General features: G+C 41.7%; 1 protein-coding gene and 1 long non-coding RNA gene across 6 annotated transcripts in view; one reads left to right on the top strand and one right to left on the bottom strand.

Annotated features, from left to right (window-relative positions):
* Positions 1–19,971, top strand: part of Ntm (neurotrimin) — a 981,237-nt gene that overhangs the window by 502,291 nt on the left and 458,975 nt on the right. The window lies entirely within an intron of this gene.
* The window catches only part of LOC110345427 (uncharacterized), a 39,817-nt gene continuing 21,423 nt past the window's right edge, over positions 1,578–19,971 (bottom strand). Inside the window, exon 4 of the long non-coding RNA XR_015452397.1 lies at positions 1,578–18,830. This is a non-coding gene — a long non-coding RNA (uncharacterized LOC110345427). The remainder of the gene's footprint in view (positions 18,831–19,971) is intronic.

The following is a 19,971-nucleotide window of genomic DNA, read 5'->3' as shown; positions in this document are numbered from 1 at the left end:
TATTTCTCTGCCTGTGTGTGTGTGTACATATATATATATATATATATATATATATATATATATATATTTTTTTTTTTTTTTTTTTTTTTTTTTTTTTTGGTGCTGGAGATCGAACTCAGGTCTTTGCGCTTGTGAAGCAGGGGATGGAACCACTGAGCTAAATCCCCGGCCCAGCCTATTAATATTTTTGATTTGACCTTTTATTTCATTTCCAATTTCTTCTTCACATGCTAGCTTCCCCATGAGCTAGAAATACCCATCCTGCTCCATCTCTCCAGGCATTTCCTCAGTGTCTTTCTGCTGTAATTTCCCCTTTTCCATGACCCTGTTTTTATTTGCACACATATTTGATTCCCCTACCTTGAATCTGACTCACTTCTTTGTATTCCTACAACTATTGTCCCTCGGAACTCAACAAAGCTCTCTGTTTAGTTCCAGCAATATAAGAATTTGGTCTCAATATCCATTTTTCTCTCCTCCATATTCCTTTTCATTATCCCCTTGCTTTGTTTTTTTCTTTATGAGAAAAAGAGGATTATTTATCTCATTGTTTTAGAAGCTGGAGGGCCATCAGTTTGCCTTGCGGCCAGGGTCCCCATGGTTGTCATACCACGTTGGGTGGTCATAGCAGTAATACATGTGGGACTGATTGCATGGTGAAGCATAGACCAGGGAGGGGGCAGTCTTGCTCTTTTGTAACATCCTGCTCTCTTGAGAACCAAGGAGGGTCGCACAGAAACTACTTTAATCCCTTCTGAGGGCACCAGCTCCAGAAATCTGAGTACTTGGCACTAACCCCTAATTGTTAAAGACTCTTGCAATTCTTAGTGTCACCACATCAGAAACAAAACTTCCAACACAGAAACACACACACACACACACACACACACACACACACACACACACACAGTTCTAGGACCTTCATGTTGAGCTATATCCCCAGCCCTTTCTAAGTGTTTTTTTTTCTTTTTTGGACAGGATCTTCCTAATTTGCTCAGGTGGGGCTCAAATGTGCCATCCTCCTGCCTCAGCCTCTGAGAATGCTGAGATTACAGATGTGAACCACTACTCCTGGCATACCCTTTTTTCTTAGGAAGGGTGAAGCAATTTATAGGAGTCTTTGACCAGCTCTATGACCATGAGCATTCCATCTCCCACTGCAGCCTCTGTTACCTTTGTCCTTCTCAGAGGGCATTGCTGGGGGTTAGTAGAGTTCAAGTTTTAGAATTTTGTCACTGTCCCCAAATAGCAAAAAGTTTGCTTTGTGGAATCTTTCCCATGGGAAGCTGGTGAAAGAGGAAAGATGGGGTTCACCCTGACAGTCTTCCTGTCACCTGTTCCTGCCTATGTCTCTCTGGGCACGAGTTGCTTTAGAGGAAGCTCAGTGACTCCTCCTGCCAATCTAAATTACTTTCTTCCTTTCTTAGTCTGAAGGCTTCTCCTTCTGCTTTGGGGTAACTGCAGAAGCAAAGCAGGAGCTGGGTGGTGCTGCTGTCTCTGGCATCTGTAAGCATTCCATTGGCTTCCTGAGAAACCAGCCCATCTTTCTTTGCTCATCTTTTGTCCCAAATAAAATTTAGAATTCCTTCAGATGGCTCAGTTCATGCCAGCTAGTTGCCTTCCAAATGCTATTTCTAAAACTTTATGCTCTCATTTTGTTATTCTTGGAAGATAGAGTGTTAGGAACCAAAGGAAACTTAAGTGACAATTTGTAAGACTAAATTTAGTTGTGGCTCTCAGGTCATTTTCATCCCTTCTATCTTGTCCCTTGTCCTTTTTCACCCAGGAAAGTTCAGCAATTACTAGTGTGATACATGGAAACTTAAGGCTCTGGCTTGACTCATCCAGCTCTGAACCCTTGCTGTTTTGTGATTGCTGCTGGTCCCTTCTCTCCTCCTTTACACCCTAAACAACTTTATTGTTACTACGGAGATAAGCCATTTAACTCATGCCTCAACTCTACAGGCAAGACACCAATTTTACAAGATGAAAAACTGATGCAAAGAAAGTTGAAATAAGTTGACAATTTCCCCCTAAAACTGAAGTTAAGACATGGGCCTAGAGATTCTTATGTACTGTCCAATAAAGTACTTACATGTTTTTGTTTTTAAGTATCTTCAGTCCCCTCCCCCAGGTGATTCAGAAGATTTCAGAGGAATATTTTAGAGGAACTTTGCTTAGCAGGTCAGTTTTCCTGAACTTTGGTGAAGGGGAAGGAAACACAGGACCCTGCCGACTATGCAGAAGAAAGTGCAGGTGCTTTTGATTTAGAGATAAACTGAATCTGGTTTTATCATTTGTTTGTCATACAAGTTAGAGAAAATTATTTTAGCTTTTGAAGCCTTTGTTTTCTTACTTTAAAAAGTGGGATGATAGTATTGTTGCAAAATAGTAATGGAGTGACTGAAGTTCTAGGTCTACAATGGCTAGTGAGGGAACCTAGTGAGTGATAGGAGCTCCCAGAATGATCATTTGTGTCTTCTGAGCAGAGAACTCAGAAGTCCTTTCTTTCCCGGTGGAAGCCCTTGGTCTGGCTGCCTGTCTCCAGTGGCCCTTGGATCTGATAGCAGTCTGTGCACAGTGGGAGCCCCCTTTTCTAAGCAATGCCCCTTTGTAGCTTGGATGACTTCTCTATTCTTCCCTCATTCAGGCACAGGGTACATTAACATGTCCAAGTTGCAGGCATTCTGTTTCCCTTGAACCTTCAAGGTGAGAAAGTATCCAAGGGAAGAGCCATTTTGCACATTTTAGAACCGGATCTCAGAGCTAAAATGATCTCCTGCACAGAATGTGACATTTTCCATCAGGAATAAACCTAAGTTATGGCTCATCTGTACTGCTCAAGGCTTACTTAAAAAAAAAGACTCTCCAGTCACTTTCTCCCTCAGTGATTCAGAGTATTTGAGATGGAGACTCAGACATCCCTTTAAAAATATCCCTGTTTCAAAAGCACTATGCTAGGTGTGGTAGAATGTGCCAAGATGGGCCTATTTAAGAACCTGACCTTGTCTAAATACAGAATCTGCAAGCTGCTTTATAGAGAAGCAAAAGCAAGAAAGCCTATCTAAAAGCATTTTTATGTTATTCAAAAAGGGTATCTGAAGCTATTGTCAGTTTATTATCTGTTGCCACACATGCTAAACACCACCAGAAAAGAGTTCGTATGATCCTGTGACCTCGTATGCTTGTGTTTTCATCAATGAGAACATGAACGACAACATACATTGTCTGTCTTAGTCCCGGGAGCTTAGAGCTAAATTTAGTGCTCAGTAATCCTCAGCTGCCTGGCCCAGGTGGTGCCTGATACATTTCTTCCCTTGTTCATTTTAACTGGTTTGCATCCCTATTTTCATTTTTAGCTGTTCAGCTTTATATATATTTTAACATCACAAGCTGTCTCAGACCACTTTTCTAAGAAGGAGGAATATAAATCATGAGTAAATAAATAAGGCTACTGAGGCAATGAGTGACTTCTGTGAAAGTGAAGGTATCCTAGGCTGGCAGGCGCAGCAGGACAGAATATTATTATAATGTGTTTTATACTTTGATGAAAAAACTGTACCTATTAGCTATGAAGCATTGTCTAGATTATCAATATGAAGACTGCATGTGTGTGCCTGCTCCCTCCCTGTGGATCCAAGGAGAAGCTTGGTAACAGCACTAGCCCCTCCCTCCTGTCCTTGGCTCTCTGGAGACTCATTGCCTCTACTATTGCTGTGAGCTTCCTTGCCCTGGCCTCGTGGGAAGCCTCTCTTCCTTCTCTCTGCATTTTTGACTACTGGTCCCCTCAGTCTCTCCTTTCTCATCATGTACCTTGTCTTCTCCTTTGTGTTTCCCTGCAGCTTCTGCAGTTTCTCCCAATTAAGAATGAAGAGCTTCAGCGAGTTTCAGTCCTGAAACTTGGAGAAACTGTCAGTGCCTTGAAGGGATTTCAAAGCTCCTCACGAAGGCCTGCTGTGTATCTGCACAGAACTCCCGCAGCACATTTGCAGGCTCCATCCATTTATCCCTGGATAGAGGTTTAGTGCATGGAAGACATCTTATTACCAAATCATTCTCTGTTGGTACAATTCCACCAAACCCCAGACGTCTTCCAGCACATAGAGTAGAGCAGATTCAGCCAGATCTGGCACAAACTGTCTGCAAACAGGTGAGGCAGAGTGGCAGTCAGAAGCTTGGGCCAGCCCTTCATTAACCTTGGGGAAGTCCTTCCTTGCATTTTACTGTGGCTTAGCAGCATCTGGCTTTCAGATAAGAAGTTCCAGAATGATTACACACAGGGAGAAGTAGATATTGATATACTTATGGGTTCCCAGATTCATTAATTTCTCTGTGTCCTTCAGCCTTGTTGTTTCATTTGTCTTGATTCCCCCAAAAGGACCAGTGGCTGCCTCACATATTGGCTTGTTCAACCAAGATCTATGCCCACCAGTTGTCCTTTTCAAATATTTATCCTAGTCATATTAACAAACAGTTACTTATGTTTGGCTCTCTATGTCAAATTTTGATAAATATTGCATAAGTTCAGAAGAGTAGGTATGTCTGTTGTATGTGTGCACCCATAGTTGGAAGGAAGAGGATTATGTGTTTAATGAATGTACAATGTGACTGCAGTATTTTAAGAACATAATCAATTTGGTGTTTTGAATTCTTCTATCAGTTGGTAGTGGTTATATTGAAAGATGTTATTGTTAAGATTTGTTTAAAGAATTATTTTATCATACTGTAGGGTATTAAGCCATATTTAGAGATAATGTTGTCACTTAAATCAGCAGTGTAGTATTTAATGCCAAGCCTTAGTGACTACTTCAATGTGAAAAGAAAACAGATAATGGTCATTTTGATCTCACCTCTGCTCTCAGAGTTCAAAGTCTAGAAAAATGTGAGTTGGGGAAAACATAGCCCATCATATCTCCTACTGCACAAAAATGGTATCTTTTACTTTGACTGACAGTCCAACAAGACATATCATGAGGACCTGCTGTAGATGGTCATCACTTTTACCCTGATTTGAAGAGATTTCTTTAAAAATGAATTCTTTCCATCATGATGCCTAATGTTTCTAATTGTTGTTATTTAAAAAAAAATAATACCATAGTCTCATCACAAGAAAATAACAATAAAACATTCTCCATTAAAGAAATATTTTTAGCCAGGTATAGTGGTGCAAGCTTGTAATTCAAGCATTTTTTGGAAGCTGAAGCAAGAGGGTCTGAAGTTTGAGCCCAGTCTGGACAACTTAGCCACTTAGTAAGACCCTGTCTCAGAACAGAAAAAGAAAAAAAAATATGGCTGAAGATGTAGTTCAGTGTGAAGGCCCTGCAGTTGATCCCCAGTAAGACACATACACACACACACAAACACACACACACACACACACACACACACAGAAAGAAAAGAAAAATATTTCAGTGCATCTTATGAAACCATTTTAAACCCAGAGTTCTACATATTTTGATTTTTTTCAGTTTTGTAATAGTAATATCCTAATCTTACATGCCATGATTTTAGGGATTGTCGTGAAATCATCACTGCTTTATTATTTATTTGTACATTCCCAGCCAGGGTCTAACAATTGAATTAATGAACATTTGTCTCCTGGATAGATCCTTCTCTGCCTACCTACATTGTACTCTAGTTCATCTAAATGTAAGGAATAATTAGGATTTTATTTTATTTACTTTTTTTTTTGGTTTAGCTTCACCTAATCTACCAGATAATTAATCAGGGCCATCATGGTTGCCAAAGATCTCCTTCTGGTCTATGAAAAAGCTCATAACATCATTTATCAGTATTAGGTTTTTAGTGTCTGGGGTAAGTGTGAAGAAGGGAGACAGTTGTGAATGATAATTGGGGAGACCTTTAAGATGAGCTGCCTTTGAGGGGACACATTCTGAGTGGATGAAGTTCTCCTTCCTGGGTCCTGTTCATATCAAAGACCTTTGTGGCAGCAGCTGGACAAATTCCAGGAGCTCCAGCAGAGTCAGACCATGTCCCAGATTCTCTGCCAAATCATGGTGCTATGGAAAAATTGCCAAACATCCCTGATCCTTATTCTATCCCATGTAAAATGGAATTGGAAAAGATAATTTTACCTTTAAAAGTTTTCTCACCATTTACCCTTTCCCACTTATATTTTAGGTTTCCAAGAAATATTTTATGAAAGAAAATTTTCTTTTCCAGTTTGAGAAAAAAAACAACTGAATTTCATTCCTTGTAAGAGCTTGTGAGTTCTCCATGGACAAGATCTGTGATTTGTCCATTTCTCTGTCTTTAAGGCCCAGCTGAAGACTTGGTAGATGATATAGTAGACACGGAAACACTTTTTTGAATATTTAATGAATGCATTAACAAGCAAACAAATTAATTAATTAACAATGCAGAAAATCTCTTGTTCCTTGTGTTTCTGCCAAGTTGCGGTTGCTGTGATAATAAAGGGAGAATAGAAAATTTGAAAAGTGAAACAAATGGATCTAAGGAAGTCAGGGAAACCTTTCATAGGATTATGAAATGTCATGGATTTTAAGTGTCATGAAAGCAAAAATAACCGTGTATGGTTCTCTAGTAGAGTGACCTGTACATGGCGTGGCACAATTAGTCATTTAGCAAGGGCTTTCGTTAATGACGGCGTTGAAGATGATGATGACACCCTCAGTTCTGTGGTCTCTCAAACACAGTGTCCTGGGACACAGAGTGGCCAGCTGCTCCAGAATAATCGCGTCTCCACTCCTTTCTGTGTCCTTTGTTTATTCACTGTTATTCTCTGTAGTGAAAAGCTTTCCCAGGGTGGTTTTTCTATCTTCCTCCCTTTGGAGGACCAGGGAAGTGGCATCCTGGGGACAACTGGTGGCAGAGGCAGCAAGACAGCTGCCTATCTAAGAGGAACTGTGTGCAAGGGAGAGTTGGCCAACAGGGTGACACTAGACAATTTTGTTTTGAACTTCTCTGTTATTTCCAGTAAAGTGATTTCCTTGACATTTTCTTGTGGCATTTGAAGGGGGCTGAAAGTAGGTTTTCTTTTTCTTTATCATCCTTTTTCCTTTTCTCCCCCTCTAAAGTGATTTATTTGGTCTTTCTTCAAAAGTCAATGCTTCTCAGTCTATTAACAGTGTGGGTGCTGTACAAGGCCCATTTGTGCATCTCCATTTTGTGTGGGTGCCTGTGTATATGGCTGTGTGTGCATGCATGGGAAGCAACAGCTGCAGCTGCATATTGTCACATAGAGCTGTGATAAAGATCCTAGAAATAAGCAGCCACTGGATACATTCAGCCTAACCCTTCTCACCCCTCACCACCTTCAGACTCTCCGGCCTATGGATTCTCCACAGCCAATCTTTAATCCCAAGCAGTTCTCAGGTGTGTGGCCTTATTACTCTCCTGATGTTTGATCATGAAAGATAAATTAATTTTAATCTTAGCCCAAGCAAAACATACTTAGATAAATCTGTCGGAAGAACATCATATAAAGCAAAGAAGTGAGGAGTTAGTCAAGTAAACTCTGCCACTAGGAAGGCCAGGAGACTACATTTTCACTTTCTGTTGGCACACTAGAACCTCTATTGAAGAAGTTACCTACAAGTGAAATATCAATAGGAACTGAGAAAGACAAGTTATATGAGTGAGCCAACTTCTGTCTGTAGGATAAAATAACAGTGGCCATTCCAGAGGAGGTAACCCAAAATTTAATGAAACAACATATGTAAACTGTAAAGTCCTATGTGGACATAAAACACACTTTTTTTGCTTCTTTACTGGAATTGGGCCTTACTACCTGATCTACAGTGCCCACTCCTCTGAGGAGCTCATATGGTGCCTCCCTCTGTGAAGGATGTGCACTGCTCTATGGTGCCTCCCCACACTGGCTTTCCTCACCCTGCTTCTTGCAAGGCTTGACTTGGAGGTTTGAAGGAAAAGGCTATTTCCAGAAAGAACTTGGTCAGAACTCTTGACTTCAGATAACCCACAGGAAGGGTCTTCCTTAACCAAGAGTACACCTACAGAGCCTCAGGGACTCAGCACTTTGTTCCTGCTGATGCTGAGAGCACCATTGTTTCCTTTTCCAGGACACAGAGCCCAGAAAGCAATAATGAAATATACCCATCTCAAGCATGATTAAATCTTTTTGGGTCTCCATTTTTCTTTCTTTACACACTTAGGGAATAATGACAACATTTAGTAATTTGTGTATATTTTATTGCATCTTCCTAATACCCTGTTGTGGAGTTCAACTTAAATGGTTTCCATGCTCTGTGTCAAGCTGCCCTGGCCCTGGAGCGAAATAGTGTCCCTTCAGGGAGGGTGGGGTGGATGCTTCCTTTCCTTTCAAGAGGTTGGGAACACTCCGGTCTTCAGTATAGAACTTGCTCTGATTTGAAGTGTCCTCGCCACACCTGTGATATGAAGCCAGCCAGATCATTAGAATCATAGACTTTAGTGCCAGAATTTCTTCAAGTTTGAATGCTCTGGTTCTTGAAAATATTTCCTTTTCAGGTATTCTCTGCTATTATTCTGGTATGCTTATATTTTTGTCCCCAGTGGGTTTGAGAATTATGTAATAACCAATACAGGAGACATCCTGTGAGACAAGAAAAGGTGCTAGAGGGTAGAGATGCAAACAGATAGGGCTCAGGAGGGAATCAACAGAAGACAGGGCAACCTGCTTAGTTTGCTTGCTAGGATAGACTTGCTCTATTAAGCCACTATTCTTCTCTGCTGGATCTAGAGTCTCTTAAAGTAAGAAGAGAGGGAGATCTGATATGAAACCCCATCATCTCTAAATGTTTCATTCTGAAATAAGAGTTTTATCTTCCTAACCCTGTAACATCCTCTCAATCAAGAAATCAATATTGACACCAACACAACCATTCAATCAACAAAATCCACTCATATTTTGCCAACTTTCCTAACCATGTCTTCCTTTTCTTCCTGGCCCAGGATCTGTACCAGGAATGCACATTAAGTTTCAGTGTTATAATTCCCAGTCTCTTCTTTTTTTTTTTTTTTCCAGTCTCCTTTATTCCAGAACAGTGCCTGGCTGTCCTGGCCCTATCAGACTTAAGTGGATCCAGACTGTACATTTTGGAGGATAACTCCTGAACCCGAATCTGTCTGACCTTTCTTGACAGTCTGCCTTGGGTTGTCCATCTTGGCAGGAATATTACAGAAAAGACATTGTGTTCTTTAAGTGCAACCTATTGGGAACACCATTTCTACTCCAGAAAATGTTAGACATGATTCTTGGTTATGTTAGTGCTTTCCAGATTTCCCCACTGTGTGGACAATTTTTTCTGGGAGCAGCATGAAATATCTAACCTGGAAGTGTTCTTGATGGCATAGTCCCACTCCAAACACCAATCTTCAGCACTTTTGCTCTTAAACAAAAGTGAGTTAATTCAGCAATATAGGGCAAGTAGGGTTCAGGACTAGCGAACTTGCTTTCAGCCTATTATCAGTGCCATGTCGTGGAAATGACATGACTGGCTTCCAATTCAAAGTGTTCTCAGTTTTGTTTGTTGAGAAATGTTTATTTGAAGAACATCATATTTTTTTCTGAATCACAGAAAAAGCTGAAACTAGCTACATGACATCTTGTAGATAAATTTCCCAAAAGATCCTTGGCTCAAGCTGTAGCTTTTCTTTTGCAGTCTTTTAAATGGTTGTCCTGAATTCTTTTCCTCTCCTTACAGTCCATACATACATAGCCTTCTTCATGTTTCAGTGGTCTGTGGCCTCAAAATCTTGAAAGGCTGCAAAAGTTATCTGTGTTTCAGGGAATGTTTTCTGTTTGTTTGCATAATGTCTTATATTGCTTTATTTCCTGGGTTTTTGTTTGCTTTTTGGTGTTGCCACTTCCAAGTATTGCAATGGCTGGGGATTTAGCTCAGTGGTTTCTCTGCCTGCTACGCAAGCGCAAGGACCTGAGTTCAATCCCTGGTACCAAAAAAAAAAAAAAAAAAGACAAAAAAATTGCAATGGACCCAGTACTTAGGGAGATTGAGGAAGGATTGCAAGCCCAATTCCTGTCTGGAAAATTAAGCAAGATCCTGGCTCAAAAAATTTTTTAAATAACAAGTACTTGGGATGTAGCTCAATGGTAGAATGCACTTGGATTCAATCCCCAACAGTACCACCGACTCCCCCAAAATGCAAAGGAGAGTAGAGCCATAGTGGTCCAGAGAGACAGAGTGGAGACACAGAAGAAAACTTTCCCCCAGGCATGGTGGGACACATCTGTCATCTCAGCACTCTGGGAAGCTGAGGAAGGAGGAGCACAAGTTTGAGCATAGTCTGTGCAATTTAGCAAGAATTTGTCTTAAGATAAAAAAAAGTTCTAAAATGAGTGCTAGATGGTATCTCACTGTGAAGGTCCTACATTCAATCCCCAGTACAAAAAAAAAAAAAAATCAACATTCCTCTTTCTTCTCTGCTTTCTCACATCCTCAAGTGGCATGTGATAGAGTACACACACACACACACACACACACACACACACACACACACACAATGCCATATGGGCAAATCTCTAAATGTCTTCTAAGAGATACATCATAAAACTCCAATAAAGAAAACAAAGAAGACCAATGCTAAAAGTGCTATTTTCTCTTCTGTTTTTCTTCTGTTTTTGAGTGACGGCTAAGTCTGTAAGGAGGTACAACCCTTGCTGGCATTAGTTCTGGAGTTGGAATTCCTGAGCAGGCTCAGTTTCTGAAGGAGAGGACTCAGGGGGCAGATGATCACAAGCTATAAATACCTTCAAGGTAACAATGCAAATGAGGGAAGGGAATTATTCATTTGCTCAGCAGGTGCTAGGACAATGAGCAGTAGCCTGGAGCTAAGGAAGAGAAAGTTTAAACTGGGGATTAGCAGAAAAGCTCTCCACACAGAGAGTTTCCTGCCCAGGGCTCTGGACTTTGCAGCCCAGTGCCAGGTACCAGGGACAGATGCCTGATAACAAGCATGGATGTGGGGCTGGAATTCTTGCCAGATCCAAGGATCACCAGGGTAGCCCACAGCTTTCTGGTTGTTATGTGCGTTCCTAGAATGTCATCTCCAAAAATGCCTTCGTCTCAGGCATTTAATTCATAGCCTGGATGTTCAGGAAACAAATTCCTCTTGTTCAATTCCTTGTGGCATCTGTGAAGTCTCACTCTGTTCCTGCTGCCCCCAAAACTGGGGTTATCTGTAGTCAAATCATGATATCTAGTGCCAAGCCCTGAGAGGTTCCTTTCCCATATGGAAAAATATCTGGCTCCTGAATAACATCTGATAGGTAGAAAAGTGATAAAGATATAAACTATTAGCTGCCAAATATAAAAATAAAAGATGTTTCAAGTATATTAGGAACAGCAGGAAGAACATTCCAGCAATTATTGCTGGGTAAATCATTACTTGTCTGTTTTCTGAATGTGTGTCTACACAGAACTTGTCAGGAATCTTCTGTTGACGGAATTGGTGTAGGATGGGCTCTCCTACACAGATGTCCTGGGCTTTCCAGCCTTGGTTTCAGTCCTTTCTGATTTGTTAAGAAGGTCTTTCTTCAGTGGTGTAACCAAGTCTGGGTCTCCACTGTTTGCTATTTTTCTCTTATTTCATCTTCCTCATTAACATGCACTGAGTATTTACTATGACAAATTAAGACAACAGGGACACAGGCAAACAATTCAACTCTCCACAGTTCCAGGAGGCACTGAAGTATTGGAAAGTATGTGGCTTTGGCATTAGAAAAGGAGCCTGAATCCTAGATGGGTCACTGTTTAACTCTATGATCCTGGGTAATTTACTTGATGTTGCTGAATTTCAGGTGGGAGGTAATAATATCTACTAAGAGGTAGTAATATCTACTAAGAGTGAGGTCCCATTGCACACACATCCATGTACCCACACTCACCCATGTGCATAGGCATCCTTTCACACAGAAGCAGCCCATATGTTGTAGACTCTAGTGTGGAAACACACTTGTAATGTTTACAAACAGCAACAGTGTGTGACTGCATTGGACTTCCCATTAAGAAAAGCTGGAAATGATGCACTTTGGAAGTTCTAAAGGAGGAAAAAATTATCTTCAGCATTCATTTAGTGGGGAAAAAGAAAGCTTTAGTATTGCCATAGTTTCAACCTACAATTCATTTATTTTCAAACTGCTGAGTTCTTGTCTATGTTCAGTTGAAGAGAAGAAAAGAGAAGAAATAATCACTTAATCACTAGTAGGAAAGAACATCCCACAGCTTTATGCTCTTTGCCTAAAATATAAATGAATTGAGATTTAAAAACTTGGGTGAAATCTTGGAAGAGCTTCACAGAGGAAGGATATAGCCCAACAAAGTGCAGGAGAGAATGTCTTGCTGTTAGGAAAAGGTCAGTATTAGACTACACATGTGTATTAGGCATAGCTCACCCGAGGGGCAGAATCAATTGAGTGTGTGTGTGCACATGCACGTATCTGCGTGTATGAAACAGATTTTAAAAGACTGTCTCATGTGATTGTGGAGCCTGGAAGACCTGATATCTGCAGGGTTGGCTAGAGGGTAGAGGCCAGGGGAAGTGTTGATGCCCCAGCTCAGTTCCAAAGGCAGTTGATAGCACCCATGCTCTGTTCTTCAGGGTACAATAGTGTTTTTCAACTTTCGAGTGATTGAATGTTTGCCCACATTATGAAAGATAATCTGCTTTACCAAAGTCTGCTGATTTATATGTTAATCACATCTGAAAATACTTTCATAACAATATCTAGAATAATGCATTATGTCCCAACCAAATGGACACAAAAAATTAATCATTGCAACATGATAGGGAAGTAACATCATGATATCTATGTTTAACACTGCTCTATTTAATCCTAGAGTGGATCATAAAGAGAGGAGGTTTAGACTAAGCCCCTATTAATGCAGAGACCGAGAGAAAGGTCAATTCATACTTCAGATGAGGAAGTATTTATCTGCAGAATAGGAAAAGAGAGGGAGTAAATATCCCTTGCTCACTTCTGAAGCAGGCAGTTTCCAGCCTAATTTTAGAGAGCCTAAATGCCATGATGGAAAGTTTAGGCTTGAACAGTTAGTAAGAGCTAGGAGTTCTGCTTCATTTTATTTCTTTGCTTTTCCTTGGGAAAAGAGAGAATGGATTAAGAGAGTTCAAGAAAAAAATGGATAGCAAAGGTGTAAAAACACACACACACACAAAGTCAACCCATCAAGAGGGAAACATCTGTGTCTACCCTAGATATGCATTTCCAACTGGGGGTGAAAAAGAGGGCACTGGGAGAACTACAAAAGGATCTCTCTGCCCTGCACCCAGAAAATGTCCCAAGGAGTCCTCACAAACAAGAAAATCAGAGTTGGGCCTAGGATTTAGCTCAGTGGTTTCGTCGCCTGCTGTACAAGCGCAAGGACAGGAGTTCGATCCCCGGTACCAAAAAAGAAAGAAAGAAAGAAAGAAAGAAAGAAAGAAAGAAAGAAAGAAAGAAAGAAAGAAAGAAAGAAAGAAAGAAGAAAAAGAAAGAAAGAAAGAAAGAAAGAAAGAAAATCAGAATTTGCTGTGGCTGCTTATTGCTCGCCAAGACCTACACATCAGCAATAACCTTTTCATGCCAATTACAGTTCATCTCAAGTAATTAAAAAGGAAAAGTCACAACATTAATAGTCCATATTCAAAGGTCATGGTATCTAGCCTCCTTCCCAGTGTTGGAGACAGAAAACTTGAGGTCTTCTCCACCAGGCTGGTATAAAATCCAAACAGAAATCATACCTACCTGTGTACACCTGCTCTTTTAAGGCCTCGGGCTGACATCCCTGGAGATCCTGGAGTTATGGTCATATTCAGGGAGACTGCAGTGAAAGAGGGGGAAAAAACCTAGTATAGTCCCATCCTTGGTCCTTGTTCAAATGAGGAAAGTGAAGTCTAGAGAGGATTTCCTTGTCACACAATGAATTTGTGGCAGAATTAAGACCAAGACTCAACTTTTGTGATTGCCAGACAGGTACTCATTGTCTTTAGTTTAAGTTAGAAACTCAGTGTCTGAAATATTAAAGAAGAAGGAGCTAGGGAGATGACAAGCCAGTGCCAAAAAGAGCCCCCTCACCTGCTCTGTTACAGATGCTGGGCTGAGATAGCATTTCAGAGTAGACTTAATCTCCCCAACAAAACCAAGAGAAAGGCAGGATCAGGAGGGTGTCTCAACCTAAAATTAAATGGCTACAGGTTTTGTGTGATGGGGGGTGGAAGCCCATATACTAGCTACAAATTTAATGTTCAGCATTATTAAATACATTTTTGGTATGAAGCTGCATCTCTTCTAAACTCTTCACTGAAACATGCTCATTCATCTTTCAGCAACCTATGAACTGGATACTATAAATATCCCTATTTTACAGATTAAGTAAATAAAGTGTTAGACACTTCTAATATTCCTAACTTCTCATATCCAGAAAAGGACAGAGCTAAAATCTGTGGCTTTAGAACCAGGATACTAAAGTCTCATTCTGTGGTACCCATCTAGCTTTGAATACCTGGCGAAAATTCCTCCTGGGAAAAGAAAGACCTTCCAAAAGTAAACCATCTGTAAGTATATTACAGGCAGGCATAAGGGTCCAAATGAAATACCAAGATTCTAAGAAGAGAACATATTTATGGGAAATTTCAACAATGGGGACCTGAGGAAAGAGAATGAGCACCCTGTTTTGAGTTGAACTTGGTACTGTGCTATGGAGAGATGGATTGACAAATCCCGGATGTACCATGTTTGCAGCAAGCTCCTGTGGATGTACCATATTTGCAGCAAGCTCACATCGAAGAAGACTTCCCCTCAGACAGCTTCCAGCAGCTTTAGAGAAACAGGTCGTCAGGAAAAGAGGAGAGAGAGCTGGCTTGTCTATGATGAGTAGTCTATTCTGGAGGACCCCCCCCCTTGCCCCAGCACATGTTATACTACCCCAGGCAGGTGGGACCCCACACAGAGCCAGCTAACACGTAACGATGGCCTTGTGCATTTCTACTGGCATGACACCTATATCTGATGGAGCAACATCTATCTTCATTATGAAGTTAGATGAAAATCCCAATGCACTGACTAATAGACAGAATCCCAAATTCTTCTTTGGGAGCAAAGTGATAGGAAGAGTGAAGAGCTAGAGATGTCCCCTCTCTATCTGATTCCATTTTTATGTCCACCTGTCATCTCCCACAAATGCCTTTAGCTCACAGAGGGGATGGAGTCTCACTGCATTATCAGTCAGCACAACAAAAGAGCTTTTACTCAGGCTGCAGTGAAATGAAGGAATGACGAGATGAATTTTATACAAGAAGTTCCCTGATGAGATGGAGCTCCCTGTGGCACTAGGACCCCTTATTTCCAGCACAGGAGGAGTGAGCTTTCTGTTCAGGAAGTCTGCACATGGTGGCTCTTGGAGATCAGAGGAATAGAGTTGAAGAAGTGAGCCCTGGAGCCCTAGCATCTGTGCTAGAGACTCTTGGGTTCATTTTTTCCCATGCAGGAAGACAAAGGGCAAGGGTGACTCCCTTGAAAATTTAGCACCTGACTCCTTCTCCTGCCTTCACTATCCTACTTTATCCAAGAGACATTTCTCCTCCATGCCAGCCCTACTCACCAACAGTTTCAACTTTGCTATTGCAGCAGAATGAGCCAGACACAAGCAGGGTTGCATGGAGACAAATCATGAGTTTGATTCAATTCTGTTCAGTTCACACTGTCCTGGTTAAATGATTTCTTTCCCTAAATCCTTGCTATGTATCTGTTTAGGAAAACCACTAGATCCCCTTTTAATAAAACCAAGCCCCACACTTCCAGCTGACAATGGAAAGAGAATTTTCCATGTGGGCAGGAAAGGATGCAGCTCTCCAGGATGTCTCCAATTTCTGCATTCAATTGTTGATAAAAGAAATCCAAGTTCAAGCTCTAATACAGAGCAGGAAGCCCAGCCAGAGATAGTCTAGGGCTGAGAAGCAGCTCCATGATCTCAGTGACATCTCAGAATCTCCTTGTCTTTCCTATCTGCAATCAGTAGCATCAGATTCTTTTTCTCATGGTTAAAAGATGGTTGCTTCACCTCTATCTTCACTTTGATTTCCAAGAAGGAAGAGGAAAAGTTGTTAGAAGGGAAAAAAGGGACAGGGAAAGCAAAATTACTGAGCAATTTCTACTTTCAGGTCACTGGCCAGGTCTTCAGTATGTAGTTCCTCCTTAGCTGTCGGGGTATCTGCGACAGGTGGTGTTTCAGTTAAACCCATTAGTGCCACAAACCAACTTAGAGGTATCTGAATATGGAAGATGGGGAAGATATATGTCAGGTCTCTTAGTCACTTCCCCGACACTGGGATTAAATACCTCACACTTGCACCTTAAAGGAAGAGAGACTTATTGTGGGTCACAGTTTCAGTCCATGGCTGGCAGGCTCTGAGGCAGAAGTGGCATAGTGGAAGGGCCTGGTGGAGGAAAACTGTTCATTGCACAGTGGCCAGGAAATAGAGAAATGAAGGGCCAAGGAAAACAATTCCCCCTTCCAATCCATGTCCTTAGTAATCCACCTTGATCAGGCCCTATATCCTCACAGCACATTTAGCCACAAAATTCATCAATGGATGAATCTACTGATAAATGTAGGGCACCCCATGATCCAATCTCTTTCCAAAAGCCCCATCTCTGAATACATGAAACTTTTGTGGGACATTTTAGATCTAAGTCATACCATTAGGTATCACAGTGTCTCCCATATTCAGATATCTTCTGTTATGGAGGCTTCTCCAGGGTGGAGAAAGCAACCAGGAAGAAACAGTGGTATTACATACTGCCCTTGAAGCTAGAACCCTTCCTTGTCTCTTGCATTATCTATTATGATGATTTCCAACCTGCTAATCATCCTTGCTGCTCTTGACTCTGGTGTTGATCTACTGCAGTTTCATCCCTGCCTCTACCTTTCTATAAAGGCTCCTGTGAAATGGGGAGATATCAGTGAAGGACATAAATACGCAGTTGTAAGGTGAATAAATTCTAGAGCTCTAGTGCTCAGCACAGTGACTATATATCGTGAGTAATATATTGTGCATGTGAATACGGTGAGTAATGTATTGCGCATGTGAAATTGTTAAGAGTGCAGATTTTAAGTATTCTCACTAACATGCACAACAGGTAACTGTGTGATGCAATTGATATGTTAATTAGCTTGATTGTGGCAATCATTTCAAAGTGCATACATGCATCAAAACATCAGATTGTACACCTGGAATATATGCAATTTGTATTTGTCAATTATGCCTCAATGGAGTTGAAAAAACTGAAATATTTTGAGAACCCAGAGAAGAAATGAAACTCTAATAAGTCCCTATTTCATATAAAATGAAACTCAAACTCTCCAGCTCGCCCATGGGTCCCTTCATCTCCTATCATTTCTCAAGTTCAAACAGCTCACTATTTCTTATGAAACAGATCTGGATCTCTTAAGCCACCACTTCTTTGTTTTTTCTATTCTGCCAGAAATTATGAAATCTTTCTTCTTCAGTTGGTGTCTCCCCACATATTCATTATTCTTTTTTATTGGTACATGTTTGTACTACATAATGATTACATTCATTGTGGGGAGTTGGTCATATAACATGACACATCTTAATTCTTTTTATCCACATATTCTTTAAAACGTAGAAAACTATCTCTTCTGCTGATGTGCTTAACTCCTTTGATCCTTAAATGGACTCACCTCCAAAATTTCAGACTTGCTAGCTATCAGAATCTTAGGCCTATTCATCTACATCACCTGCATTAAGTTAGGAGCCACTGGAATGCACGCACGGGATCTCAGATACCATTGTAGGTATTGTGTTTGGTACCACACTTGCCCTGTTGTAATTACTTATTAGATAACTAACAGCACTGTTCTGGGTGCCTTGTATGAAGATGGTACTATTATTGCCATCCTCAGTTTATATTTGAGAAAACCACAGCCAGAAGAGAGTATCTCACCACATTTATACCTTTAGCAAGCAAAGTAGGAATGGTTTTACCCTCAGCTTCTGGCTCCAGTGCTTGTATTTTAGTTGTTAATCAATACTGCTTCCCAGTAAACAATGTGGTTAAAGAATGAGTGTGGCTGTGCAGATTGCCCAGCCCATTTAGGAGAAAGCATCTCAGACTGCAGAGAGAGAAAGGTGGCATCCCTTCCCCTCCAGTTTATGACTCATCTTTGACCCATCTGCCAGCCCAGCTCCACTGTAAGCAGTGGGCTAGGCGAAGGTGGGGGATGCCCTACTTTTCCTTCAGCTCCCAGGTTAAATTCCTTCAGGTCAAAGGTCACATCTCAGCAAGCTCCCCCTAGGTGCCTCTTCCCACCTCCTGCTCTTCTGCTTTCTCTGCCTCCCTCCCTCCCCAGCCCCTTCCACTTCTCTGCCACAGCTGTAAAATCCGTGCAGCCATCTCTGAAGCTGCTGCTAACCACAGGCATTCAGGAACAATCTCGCTCCAAATCCTGCCTCCTATTTTAATATTTCCTGTGGCGTTTTATAGAAATAGCAGAACAATTGCTCATCCACAGGGGGTAAAAGGAGCAGGATTTTATATAATTAAATTTGAAAGCAACAAAATTCCCCAGCCTGTGAGGTGTGGGGAAGGGGTGATGGGATGAGGACCTCTGGGTGACACAGAATCCAGCCTTAATCTTCTTGCCTAGCAGTGACAAGGAACGTGGACATAATTCGTGTCTTCAGTTCTGCCTCACCTTCCACAGAACTGCAGCCAGGTAAATGGGTCCCTCCTCAAGGGTTGCTTAGAGTCACCTGCATCCTAGGGAGCATCTGCATTTTAGGAAGTGTTGATAATTTATTTTCATCTCCTGGAGGAAGAAGAAAATGACAGCTCATCTCCCAAAAGGAACATTTTTAACGTGATGAGGAACAGAGATCAGCAACATCTGCCTGTAGTCAGCATGCCTGGAGTTTCCCCATAAACACAGTTCCATGAAAACCAAACAAAGGAACACAGAGAGTGGCCAAGCAGATTCCTCTTCAGTGCCCAGATATAAATGAGTCTCATAGCCTCCTTCCTTTAAGGCCAGGGACCTGATGGCTGCCCCCTAGTGGTGTCCACGGGCCAGGTGGCCCCACGTGGGTACGCAGGGTGCACATGCCCAGAGCTCTCTGGCCATTTATCCCTTTGATATGCTTTAAGTGAGACATAATTACCCACTTTGTCACAGTGCATGTGACTCTGACGGCCCAGTGTGTGGCCATTAGAAAAAATACATCAGAAAGTCCGTAAAGGGAAGCAGCCTTCCATTTGGGGTTTGCCCCAGGACCTTGACAGGGTTCTAAGTCTCAGACTTTCCAGAACCTGGTTCCCGCATAAGAGCAGTGACCTCCTCTTGTAGTAAGTTAGGTGGGGGAAGGAAAGGAATGGAAACAAAGGGCTCAGTTCACTGTAGTTCACCTCTTTTGCATGATCAATTGTTTCCAAAATCTGGGATGGATGTCTCTGCAGGAACACTCTCCCTACCCTCTGAAACTTCCTGCTCACACATGAATTTAATACCTTTCACTGACCCCTTGTACTGTGGGGCTCATTCCCCTCGGTCATGGAGTCTCCTCCTCCTCAGCACACCCAGTGGTGCTTGCCTCTCTTCAGCAAGCCCTCCTCCCTGACCCAGATCTCTGCTCTGAGGAAGGCACCTGGCTTCTCTATAGTGCACATGCACGCACATGCACACCCTGCACACACAAGAACACCCACATGCACACACATGTGCACCATGCCCCTGACCCTCAAACCACACCATACTGCCTGGAAACAGGGCTTCCTAAATACATTTTGAACCTACAAGATGCTGCTAGAGATCAGGCTGTGAGTTTTCTTAAATGTGAAGCCTGCTCATTACAGCAATTAATTGGCATTGCTGTGCTAATGGTAAGGCAGTGTGCCTGTAATAACTGCCAGCAGCCTGCTGCGTGCTTGGAGAGATGGTGGTAGGAGCTGAGCAC

This window comes from Heterocephalus glaber, unplaced genomic scaffold (assembly GCF_053883595.1).
Source record: "Heterocephalus glaber isolate CG9 unplaced genomic scaffold, H.glaber_assembly_v1.0 deba00001446, whole genome shotgun sequence".
Taxonomy (NCBI): Eukaryota; Metazoa; Chordata; class Mammalia; order Rodentia; family Bathyergidae; genus Heterocephalus; species Heterocephalus glaber.
The sequence above is the reverse complement of the archived record's forward strand: the minus strand, read 5'-3'. Positions and strand labels throughout refer to the sequence as shown.